General features: G+C 48.8%; 3 non-coding genes across 3 annotated transcripts; all 3 read left to right on the top strand.

Moving 5' to 3' along the window:
- The first annotated feature begins 5338 nt into the window (after nt 1–5338).
- TRNAE-UUC (transfer RNA glutamic acid (anticodon UUC)) lies at nt 5339–5410 on the top strand. Its single transcript has one exon. It is a non-coding gene; the product is annotated as a tRNA-Glu (tRNA).
- A 373-nt stretch (nt 5411–5783) lies between these two features.
- Nucleotides 5784–5855, top strand: TRNAE-UUC (transfer RNA glutamic acid (anticodon UUC)). Its single transcript has one exon. It is a non-coding gene; the product is annotated as a tRNA-Glu (tRNA).
- A 5055-nt stretch (nt 5856–10910) lies between these two features.
- TRNAE-CUC (transfer RNA glutamic acid (anticodon CUC)) lies at nt 10911–10982 on the top strand. Its single transcript has one exon. It is a non-coding gene; the product is annotated as a tRNA-Glu (tRNA).
- The last annotated feature ends 1535 nt before the right edge of the window (nt 10983–12517 follow it).

Below are 12517 nucleotides of genomic sequence, written 5' to 3'. Positions count from 1 at the left end.
GCTGGACAGGAGCTACCGAGGAAAGGAAGGATACAAGAGGATTGGAGGGGGGGGAGAAATTATCCCCGCAGTGCTCCGTTACAAGCTGACAGCAACAACAACAGTAGCAACAGGAGCAGCAGCAACAACAACCCATGCAAGCAGGGAGAAGGAGAGAGAGAGAGAGCAGAAATTCACCGCGCTCACATGGAAAGGAGTAACCTCCCGGACTGTGCATTGCCGGCACGTGCTCAGACGAACTACCACCACAGTCAAGTGTGCACTGCTGTTGTGAAAGCAGATTCCACCACAGTATGCACTGCTGTAATCATAGCAGGTATCACCAGTCCGTATGCACTGCTGTTATCATAGCAGGTGCCACTACAGTCAGTATGCACTGCTGTAATCATAGCAGGTACCACCACAGCAGTATGCACTGCTGTAATCATAGCAGGTACGACCACAGTCAGTGTGCACTGCTGTAGTGAAAGCAGGTTCCACCACAGTCGCTATGCACTGCTGTCGTGAAAGCAGGTACCACCACAGTCGGCATGCACTGCTGTTCTCATAGCAGGTGCCACTACAGCCAGTATACACTGCTGTAATCATAGCAGGCACCACCACAGTATGCACTGCTGTAATTATAGCAGGTACCACCACAGTCAGTGTGCATGTGTGTGTGTGTGTCGATGTGTGTGTGTGTGGGTCGATGTGTTTGTGTGTGTGGGTCAATGTCTGCGTGTGTGTAGGCAAAACAACCCCCTACCTCCTCGTGGTGCCGGACGGGTAATGCTGTCGTGGGCAGTGCTGAGGGGAGAGGGCCAATTCCGATTGGCCTTTCCCCTCATGGGGTTTGTAACCACAGCAGCCAAAAGGGGGCTCTGGACGGATGCGAGGGGCTGGTAACCCCTCCACCTTCAATTATTTACCGCTAAACCACAACGGAAAAATGTAATTAATAAGCCTGTGCCAAAGGCCTCGGAGGGACAGGCATCTATGACGTCTCCTGGCCAAACCCCATTTGCCAGAGCCAGATGACTGAATCCTTACCCTCGGGGCTCCTCCAGAAACAACAAAAAACCACTCCGTCTGGCCACGTGGAATGTTCGAACGCTCACTGCGTAGGAGACGCTGCTACTCCTCTGTCAGGATCTGGACTGGTACCGCCTGGATCTCTGTGGTATTCAGGAGTCCAGTGGACCGGCTCTGGCTCCTGCAACCATGAGGGGTGGACAGTCCTCTTCTCGGGGCAGGAGACTGCTAAACAAAAGGGAGTGGCTCTTCTTCTGAACAAAAGAATGAAGGGGGCGTGGGAGCATGGCGGTGAGGTGTGGAAAGCTATAAGCCCCAGGCTACTTTGGGCTCGCCTTCCCATCAACCGGAGGCGAGGAGTGGTGGTTGTGGTTACTTATGCCCCCACTGAAGATGAACATCCGTGGTGGGATGCAGGCAAGGCCGATGAGTCAGACGCCTTCTATGACTCGTCACAGGTGCTAGCTAAAGTGGCCCCTCAGGATAGAGTAATCTTGTTTGGTGATTTCAATGCCCGAGTTGGTCATGATGCTGGCACCTGATCTGGAGTGATTGGAAGGCATGGGCCAGATCAGCTCAATAACAATGGCAGGAGGCAGCTAGATTTTTGTGCAGCCCTTGGGCTTGTAATTACCAACACGCTGTTCCGGAATTGGTGCATCCACACAACATCATGGATGCATGCCAGGTGCAAGCAAGAGCATCTGCTGGACTACATAGTGATCGAACAGCGGATGCGGGCCCATGTCCTTGACACCAGGACCTACGGTGGAGCTGATCTGCCTACTGACCATCGATTTGTCATCTGTAAGATGTGCCTGCCATTCATCCACTCCAGTGGTGGGTGTACACCCAGGACCCCATTCAAATCCTTAGTGGCATGGTCTCAACTAGCTGATGAAAGTTTCAAGCGAGAATTTTATCATCGCTTGCGGCTGGGGTTGGCATCATCCCCCACTCCTCCTGATCTCGAGGGGAAATGGGCAAGGTTTAGGACTGTGGCTCATGCAGCTGCAATGGCTGCTTTGGGTACACAGTCCAGACCTCCCCAGAGATCCTGGCTGACAGAGGAGGTGTTCAAGCTGGCTTAGAAAAAGCGACAGGCCCACTCTCTTTGGCGACAGCATCCCACGTCAGAGAATGAGGAGGCTTACCGCAGCCTTCGCTCGGAGGTTCGGAGAGCCGTGAGGCACTGCAAGGATGGGTGTGGTCGCGGGTTGCTGAGGAGATGGAGTCTGCCTCAATGGCCCGCGATCACAAAACGCTCTTTAATTCCTTAAAAAGGTAACCTGCAGTGCCACACCTTTTACCATCATTAGGGGAAAGAATGGTGATCCAATCTCCGACCCCCAGGAACAGGTTTGCAGATTTGCTGAGTATTTCCGTGAGGTCCTGGGGGTGGGGACATCCCTCAGCCTGGATAACAACGTGAGACAAAGTGGGGATGACCCTGCCAAGGCTGCGGTGCCTCAAATATTGGAAGAAATTACCCCCTGTGAGTGGCTGGCTGAGGTGCCATCTGTTGAGGAAGTACTGAAGGCGATCCAGAGTCTGAGACCAGGAAAGGTGCCGGGCAGAGATGATCTCCCAAGCGAAATGCTTAGGGAGGGTGGCGTTTGTGCACAGACTGCCCTACATGACATCATAACAACAGTCTGGACCACTGGACGGGTTCCACAGGACTGGAAGGATGACCTGGTGGACCCCTCTTTAAGAAGGGGGACCGCACTGACTGTAACAACTACAGGGGCATCTCACTCCTCAGTGTGCCAGGAAAGGTCCTGGCAAGGATTATTCAACATCGCCTTGCCAGGCATGCTGAGGAGAGGCTTGTGGAGCCCCAATGCGGTTTCAGGAAAGGGCAGTCCTGCACAGATGCCATATTTTCTGTCCGTCTGCTACAGCAGAGGTGTAGGGAATTCCTGCAAGACCTACATCTCTGCTTTATTGACCTGGTCAAGGCCTATGATACCATCAGTAGGCCTGGGCTCTGGGTAGTTCTTTGTGCTTTCAGAGTCCCCTGACCCTCTGCTCACGATCATTAAGGACCTTCATGATGGTAAGCAGGCCCGGGTAAAACTACGTGGCCGGGAGTCGGAACCATTCCCTGTACACCTTGGGGTGCGACAGGGATGTCCTCTGGCTCCCACATTATTTAACATCTATTTAGACCACGCGGCTCGTGAAGACTTCAATAGCTGTACCGGAGGAATTTCGATGTGGTACAGATACAATGGGAGGTTGATCGATGCCCGGGTGTGGTCAAGGGATGGCTCCCTATTGCTATGACGATGATCTGGTAATTGCTGCTCACTCAAAGGAGGAGTTGGAAGCGCTGCTGCTGGACCTGGAGCTTGCCACTAAGAGGTGTGGCCTTACCATCAGCCCCACCACAACTAAGCACCTGCCTGGGTATTTTGTACCATCGGACACTCCACCCCCACAACTCCCAATTGGTGATAGGGTAGTTTTGGAGAGAGTGGAGAGTTTCCCATTCCTGGGCAGTGTGCTCATGACCGGCTCTAGTTTAACAGCAGAGGTCTCACTCCGAATCAGTCGAGCGGCATTGTTTTCATCGGTTGTGTAATGCTGTGTGGAAGCTACCTGGTCTGTCGCTCCGCACAAAGCTTCAGGTCTTCTCGGCCACGGTCATTCCCTCCCTTTTCTACGCTTGTGAAACGTGGACCCCCTAATGGAACATCTTCGCCGGTTAGAAACATTTAGGCTGGCCTGCCTACAATCCATCCTGAGTTTAACCAGGCTGAATTGTGTGAGGAGCTCACAAATCCTTGAAAGGTCTGGACAAAGTCCCATCGGTGAGCTCCTCCGACAGGCAAGGCTGTGTTGGCTGGGCTATGTAGCCCGCATGCCTAGCCACATGCCAAAACAGCTTTTGTTTGGCCGGATCAAGGGGCCGAAACGGGCGCGGCACGGGCTAGAGAAGAGATGGAGTGATGTGATACAGGAGGACGTGGAGCTGAGTGGACTTGCCGATGACTGGTACCAGCGATGTCAATATCGGCCTCTGTGGAGCAGGCTCGTGAAGGACACTACTGGGCAGTTGGAGGCAGTCGCCCTCCAACAACAACGGAGGGTGGAGGAGCAATGCTCACAACAACGAGCGGAGCGCCGGGTGCCTAAAGCACAGCAAGTTGGCACAGTAGGGGGCAAAAGTGGCACATCAGCTAGTCGTCTTAGACAGTCGACCTGTAGCATCTGGGTCTGCCCAGTGACCTCCTGCTAGCGGGAGTTCGACACTTCACGTGGCCTCACGGTGCACATAGCCTGGCACAAGCGTCGTGGTGATGTCACTGCCACTTAGTGGCGAATGGCAGTTGTTGTTGCGTGTGAGTAAGTCGATGTGTGTGTGTCTTTTTTGCCCGGGCAACGCCGGGTTTTTCCCGCTCGTATGTTATAAAGGGGCCCTAAATTACCACAAAAAAAGTATTAAAACACAAATTGTTTACTTGCGTAGTGAAGTAATTGTATGTTTTCATGTGCTATGCAGCCAGATAATACGCCAAATAGCTAACCTTAAACACCCAGTCGGTCATAAAAGTTGAAGGTGGTATAGTACTAGTGCAGAATCATCGAACCGGAGTTGATAGCTTGAAAGCGTTTAGCGCGGGGCCCTTGAAAGTGTGGGGCCCGTAGCATTTGTAGCGACTTTTGCTACTCGGAGTAAATGGCCGAACGGCGGAGCGGTGGCGCAGGGATTGTCGCACTAGGCTTTGAACAAAGCGGTATTGAGTTCGTTTAATTTTTTTTAAAAAAAAGGTAAACATGTTTATTGGTTCATAATAGAGGTTTTTTGGGTTAGATCGCGTAAATATATAAATGTGTCGTTAAAACCCGCCACCACCCGACACAGCCAACTAGCACGGGTTGTCACGTAAACAGAACGTGGCCAATTCGTCACTAGTACAGCACACCGGTGTGTTGGAGAGCCAAGCCACAACATTTACAAACTGAGTACGATGTTTATTGGTACAAAAGTATGATCGCTTTTTAAAAAAGTGAAAACCTAACATGTTTCCTGACCAGGAATCGAACCCGGGCGGCAGCATTAAGAGGGTCGAATTTTAACCACCAGAAAACCAGGGAAGTTGGAAGATGTACCTCCACGTGTTCTGCTGTTCCAAATCATCACCAGGCTTGATCTTCTACTGCTGAACGAAGGCTTCACCAGGCATTCGCCATCTCTTACGGTCTCACGATTCCACAGTCAATCCCGTGAACAGATTCCAATGCACCATCAACTCTAGAGCGAGCTCCCGGTGTTGGAGGTGCCAGGACATCAGGACACGTGGAGACGCGTCAACCCGCTTCCCTGGTGGTCTAGTGGTTAGGATTCGGCGCTTTCACCGCCGCGGCCCAGGTTCGATTCCCGGTCAGGGAACACACTTTTTTCATAATTTTAAAAGGTTTTTTTTACGCAAAAGTTTAACTGCTTTGAAAAAAAACACCAAGAGCCTCGTTTCCTGACCGGGAATCGATCCTGGGCAAAAGCACTAAGAGCGTCGAATTTGAACCATCAGACCACCAAGACAGTTGGAAAAAGTACTTCCACGTGTCCTGATGTCCTGCATCATCACTAGCCTTGAGCTTCTACTGCTGAACGAAGGCTTCCCCAGGCCGTCGCCATCTCTTACGGTCTCACGATTCCGCAGTCAATCCCGTGAACAGATTCCAATGCACCATCAACTCTAGAGCGAGCTCCCGGTGTTGGAGGTGCCAGGACATCAGGACACGTGGAGACACGTCAACCCGCTTCCCTGGTGGTCTAGTGGTTAGGATTCGGCGCTTTCACCGCCGCGGCCCGGGTTCGATTCCTGGTCAGGGAACACACTTTTTTCATAATTTTAAAAGTTTTTTTTACGCAAAAGTTTAACTGCTTTGAAAAAAAAAACACCAAGAGCCTCGTTTCCTGACCGGGAATCGATCCCGGGCAAAAGCACTAAGAGCGTCGAATTTGAACCATCAGACCACCAAGACAGTTGGAAAAAGTACTTCCACGTGTCCTGATGTCCTGCATCATCACTAGCCTTGAGCTTCTACTGCTGAACGAAGGCTTCCCCAGGCCGTCGCCATCTCTTACGGTCTCAGGATTCCACAGGCAATCCTGTGAACAGATTCCAATGCACCATCAACTCTCGAGCGAGCTCTCGGTGTTGGAGGTGGCAGGACATCAGGACACGTGGATACACGTCAACCAGCTTCGCTGGTGTTCTAGTGGTTAGGATTCGGCGCTCTCACCACCGCTGCCCGGGTTCGATTCCCGGTCACGTAGCAATCTTTTTATGAAGGTTCTTTCGGTAAAGTCATGTATAAATAAGAAATAATAAAATAACATAATTTGCGTACGACGTTTCGGTTGCAACACAAGAAGCCATCATCAGGTACAGAAGAGCTAAATTTACGAGAGAGGGGAAACACATAACCCCAGATGTATACACAGACACCCAAGTAGGGGGAACTAACACAGACACAACAGGGGACACAGAGAGAGAAGCATACCAAACAGATAGGGTTTAGCAGAATTTGGAAACCATGACCCTACTAATAGCCTACCGATAAAAACCAACAAGATCATCCCAAGTTCGACCTCCCTAATCGAACCAACTAAACGTCCCTCCCTAAAACCTTCTGCTGCAAGACCCCCTAGATTCGATGGTCTTCCCGAGATTCATAAAGAAGGCACCCCACCACGACCCATCGTATCCACGATCAACTCCCCTACTTACAGGCCAGCCCGTTTTCTGTCAGATACCTTGCTGCCTTTCACTGGCAATACCACCTCAGCAGTACTTAACTCAGCCCAATTGGTCTCTATGGTCAAAGACGTTGTACTATCCCTTGACGATAGCCTTGTCAGCTTCAATGTGGTCTCTCTGTTCACCAAGATCCCAGTACCTGATACCATTGAAATAATTGAAAATTTGGTCCAACATGGACTAGACCCCGATACTCCTGTGCTGGTTAGGCACTGCCTCACCAATACCTACTTTACTTGCAATTGCACCTTCTACAAACAAAATAAGGGTACCCCCATGGGTTCCCCCTTGTCACCAGTGATAGCCAATGTTTTCATGGAGAAATTTGAATCAGACGCCATCCAGACTTCCACCCTCAGACCTTCCCTGTGGAAGAGAAATGTAGACGACACTTTCGTCATTTGTCCACATGGCCTCCCAGCTTTGAACCTTTTCCTAAACCACATCAATTCCAGACACCCTGCCATCAAATTCACCATGGAAGTGGAGAAAGATGGCAAGCTGCTATTCTTGGATGTTCTGTTTGAGAGGAGACCTGATGGCCCATTGGGACATTCTGTCTACAGGAAACACACCCACACAGATTCCTACTTGAAACCTGATTCCCACCACCACCCAACTCAATAGAATTCTCTCATCAAAACGTTATACCACAGGGCTCATTGCATTCCGGACCAACACCACCTGACCAGTGAATTAAAACATGTACATCTGTCCCTCAAGAGGAACGGATACTCTGACCATACCATCCGCCAAGCTGTTTCTCCCTTCATACAGAAACAACCACTTGATACTCCGATCAAAACCATCACACTACCATATATGGCAGGCGTTACTAAAAAGATCTCCAAAATTCTAAACAAACACAAGATCCTGGTCCGATTCAATACAGTACACAAAATTCGTGACCTGATCCCATCCGTGAAGGATGTCATTCCTGACTTACAGTACCCAGGGGTTTACAAATTGAGCTGCACCTGTGGTGACTGCTATATCGGGCAGACGAAACGACATGTCTCTGACCGAATTCGTGAGAACAAATCAGATTTGAAACACGGCAGAACGAATTCTTCTGCCGTGGCTGATCACTGTTACAACGCTGTGGGTGATCACGATTTAGTTTTCTCCGATACCAAGGTTCTCTGTAAACCCACGGGTTTTCATCAGAGATTTGTCCACGAGGCAATTCAGATTTACAAACACAGACACAATTTCAACCAAGAGGATGGTTTCAAATTAAGCAATCATTGGAAAGATGTTCTAAATCAAACCAAACATTAAACTAATTTTAATGGTACAGTCTATATTTTCAAGTAGTGGTATCCCAAACTTTCACAGCTGCTTATTTCCCTTCACACCAACATTATGTAAACTCCACTCCCCCCACGCGCTGGTCCATCATGTACCTCCTACGTGCATCATGTTCATTTTTATGCTAATTCAATTGTCAAGGCGCTTTTGTTTCCTCCCACACAGCTTACAGGACTCGACCTGGACTTGGCTGTTTTCACTCCAACGCTATCCTCTGGACAGTCCAGTCCCTTCACCTGATGAAGGCCACTTGTGTTGTGGCCGAAACGTGATTTTTTGTTGTTTTATTTTTACCTACGTGACGTTACCGAATAGATTCCAATGCACCATCAACTCTCGAGCGAGCTCCCTGCGTTGGGGGTGCCAGGACAGCAGGACACGTGGAGACACTTCAACCAATTCTAGATTTGAAGCTTTTGTAACTGCAAGGATTCAAACTCTTTGTTTTTTCGGTAAAGTCACGTAGGTAAAATAAAATAGTTGTTTTCATTCATTTTATTATTTTATTTTACCTACGTGACTTTATCGAAAAAACCAAAGAGTACACGTCAACCAGCTTCCCCGGTGGTCTCGTGGTTGGGAATCGGTGCTCTCACCGCCCCCGACCGGGGTCGATTCGATTCCCGTTCAGGGAACACTTTTTTTAAAATGATGGAAAAAGTTACAATTTTATTGTCGCAAAGGTGTAACTGCTTTGAAAAAGACACCAAGAGCCTAATTCCCTGACCAAAAACCGAACCCGTGCCACAGCGCTGAAAGCGTCGATTTTTCACCACGAGACCACCAGGGAAATTGGAGGATGTGCCTCCACGTGTCCTGCTGTTCCACATCATCACCAGGCTTGATCCTTTACTGCTGAATGAAGGCTTCCCCAGGCAGTCGCCATCTCTTACGGTCTCACGATTCCACAGTCAATCCCGTGAACAGATTCCATTGCACCATCAACTCTCGAGCGAGCTCCCAGTGTTGGAGGTACCAGGACATCAGGACACGTGGATACACGTCAACCAGCTTCCCTGGTTGTCCAGTGGTTAGGATTCGGAACACTCCCGCTGTGGCTCGGGTTCGTTTCCCGGTCTGGGAACACTCATTTTTATAATTATGAAAGGTTTTTTTTCGCAAAAGTTTAACTGCTTTGAAAAAAAAGAAACACCAAGAGCCTCGTGACCTGACCTGGAATCGAACCCGGGTAGCAGCACTAAGAGCATCGAATTTTAACCATCAGACCACCAAGGAAGTGGGAAGAAGTACCTCCACGTGTCCTGCAGTCCCGCATCATCACCAGCCTTGATCTTTAATTTTCGATTTAAAGCTTTCGTGACTGCAAGGATTCATCTTCTTTGGTTCTTTCGGTAAAGTCACGTAGAATGAGAATAAAATAACAAAGTAACACAATACAATTCTCACGACGTTTCGGCCACAATGCAAGCGGCCGTCTTCAGGTGAAAGGAACAGACCTGTCGGGACGACAGAGCTTCAATGAACGAGGGATCAGATTGTGACTGGTCACAGCAATGGCTATGTTATGTCAAAACCTACACATCCACAGAAGCAACTAGTAATTTAGCATTGAAATAGCTAAGGGATTAGCTTGTGACTGGTCACAGAAATAGATAGTAAAGTAAAGGTCTACACATCCACAGAGCTTCAATGAACGCTGTTAAGATTCGTAGCGACTTTAAGCTGGTTGGGAGAAGTGAGGCACCTTGACAGTTGCCTCTGTGGATGTGTAGGTTTTGACTATAACATTGCCATTTCTGTGACCAGTCACAAGCTAATCCCTCAGCTATTTGATATGTAAACCCCTTTGTCAAGGTACCTCACTTCTCCCAACCAGCTTAAAAGTCGCTACGAATCTTAACATCGTTCATTGAAGCTCTGTCGTCCCGACAGGCCTGTTTCTTTCACGTGAAGATGGCCGCTTGCATTGTGGCCGAAACGTCGTGAGCATTTGATTGTGTTATTTTATTACTTTATTCTCATTCTATGTGATTTTACCGAAAGAACCAAATAAGATGAAGCCTTGATCTTCGACTGCTGAACGAAGGCTTCACCAGGCAGTCGCCATCTCTTACGGTCTCACGAATCCACAGTCAATCCCGTGAACAGATTCCAATGCACCATCAACTCTAGAGCGAGCTCCCGGTGTTGGATGTGCCAGGACAGCAGGACACATGGAGACATGTCAACCAATTATAGATTTGAAGCTTTCGTGACTGCAAGAATTCATACTCTTTGGTTTTTTCGGTAAAGTCACGTAGGTAAAATAAAATAGTTTTTTCATTCATTTTATGATTTTATTTTACCTACGTGACTTTACCGAAAAAACCAAACAGTACACGTCAACCAGCTTCGCTGGTGGTCTCGTGGTTGGGATTCGGTGCTCTCACCGCCGCCGCCCGGGGTCGATTCGATTCCCTTATTCCCGTTCAGGGAACACTTTTTTGAAATAATTTTAAAAAGTTACATTTTTATTGACGCAAAGGTGTAACTGCTTTGATAAAGACACCAAGATCCTCATTCCCTGACCAAAAACCGAACCCGTGCCACGGCGCTGAAAGCGTCGATTTTTCACCACGAGACCACCAGGGAAATTGAAGGATATACCTCGACGTGTCCTGCTGTTCCACATCATCACCAGGCTTGATCCTTTACTGCTGAACGAAGGCTTCCCCAGGCCGTCGACATCTCTTACGGTCTCACGATTCCACAGTCAATCCCGTGAACAGATTCAATGCACCATCAAGTCTCGAGCGAGCTCCCGGTGTTGGAGGTACCAGGACATCAGGACACGTGGAGACACATCAACCAGCTTCCCTGGTGATCTAGTGGTTAGGATTCGGCGCTCTCACTGCCGCGGCCCGGGTTCGATTCCTGGTCAGGGAACACACTTTTTTCATAATTTTAAAAGTTTTTTTTACGCAAAAGTTTAACTGCTTTGAAAAAAAAAACACCAAGAGCCTCGTTTCCTGACCGGGAATCGATCCCGGGCAAAAGCACTAAGAGCGTCGAATTTGAACCATCAGACCACCAAGACAGTTGGAAAAAGTACTTCCACGTGTCCTGATGTCCTGCATCATCACTAGCCTTGAGCTTCTACTGCTGAACGAAGGCTTCCCCAGGCCGTCGCCATCTCTTACGGTCTCAGGATTCCACAGGCAATCCTGTGAACAGATTCCAATGCACCATCAACTCTCGAGCGAGCTCTCGGTGTTGGAGGTGGCAGGACATCAGGACACGTGGATACACGTCAACCAGCTTCGCTGGTGTTCTAGTGGTTAGGATTCGGCGCTCTCACCACCGCTGCCCGGGTTCGATTCCCGGTCACGTAGCAATCTTTTTATGAAGGTTCTTTCGGTAAAGTCATGTATAAATAAGAAATAATAAAATAACATAATTTGCGTACGACGTTTCGGTTGCAACACAAGAAGCCATCATCAGGTACAGAAGAGCTAAATTTACGAGAGAGGGGAAACACATAACCCCAGATGTATACACAGACACCCAAGTAGGGGGAACTAACACAGACACAACAGGGGACACAGAGAGAGAAGCATACCAAACAGATAGGGTTTAGCAGAATTTGGAAACCATGACCCTACTAATAGCCTACCGATAAAAACCAACAAGATCATCCCAAGTTCGACCTCCCTAATCGAACCAACTAAACGTCCCTCCCTAAAACCTTCTGCTGCAAGACCCCCTAGATTCGATGGTCTTCCCGAGATTCATAAAGAAGGCACCCCACCACGACCCATCGTATCCACGATCAACTCCCCTACTTACAGGCCAGCCCGTTTTCTGTCAGATACCTTGCTGCCTTTCACTGGCAATACCACCTCAGCAGTACTTAACTCAGCCCAATTGGTCTCTATGGTCAAAGACGTTGTACTATCCCTTGACGATAGCCTTGTCAGCTTCAATGTGGTCTCTCTGTTCACCAAGATCCCAGTACCTGATACCATTGAAATAATTGAAAATTTGGTCCAACATGGACTAGACCCCGATACTCCTGTGCTGGTTAGGCACTGCCTCACCAATACCTACTTTACTTGCAATTGCACCTTCTACAAACAAAATAAGGGTACCCCCATGGGTTCCCCCTTGTCACCAGTGATAGCCAATGTTTTCATGGAGAAATTTGAATCAGACGCCATCCAGACTTCCACCCTCAGACCTTCCCTGTGGAAGAGAAATGTAGACGACACTTTCGTCATTTGTCCACATGGCCTCCCAGCTTTGAACCTTTTCCTAAACCACATCAATTCCAGACACCCTGCCATCAAATTCACCATGGAAGTGGAGAAAGATGGCAAGCTGCTATTCTTGGATGTTCTGTTTGAGAGGAGACCTGATGGCCCATTGGGACATTCTGTCTACAGGAAACACACCCACACAGATTCCTACTTGAAACCTGATTC

Source organism: Petromyzon marinus, chromosome 15 (assembly GCF_048934315.1).
Source record: "Petromyzon marinus isolate PM22_M1 ecotype Great Lakes invasive population chromosome 15, UKy_Petmar_22M1.pri1.0, whole genome shotgun sequence".
Lineage (NCBI taxonomy): Eukaryota > Metazoa > Chordata > Hyperoartia > Petromyzontiformes > Petromyzontidae > Petromyzon > Petromyzon marinus.
This window is presented reverse-complemented; position numbering and strand designations above follow the sequence as displayed.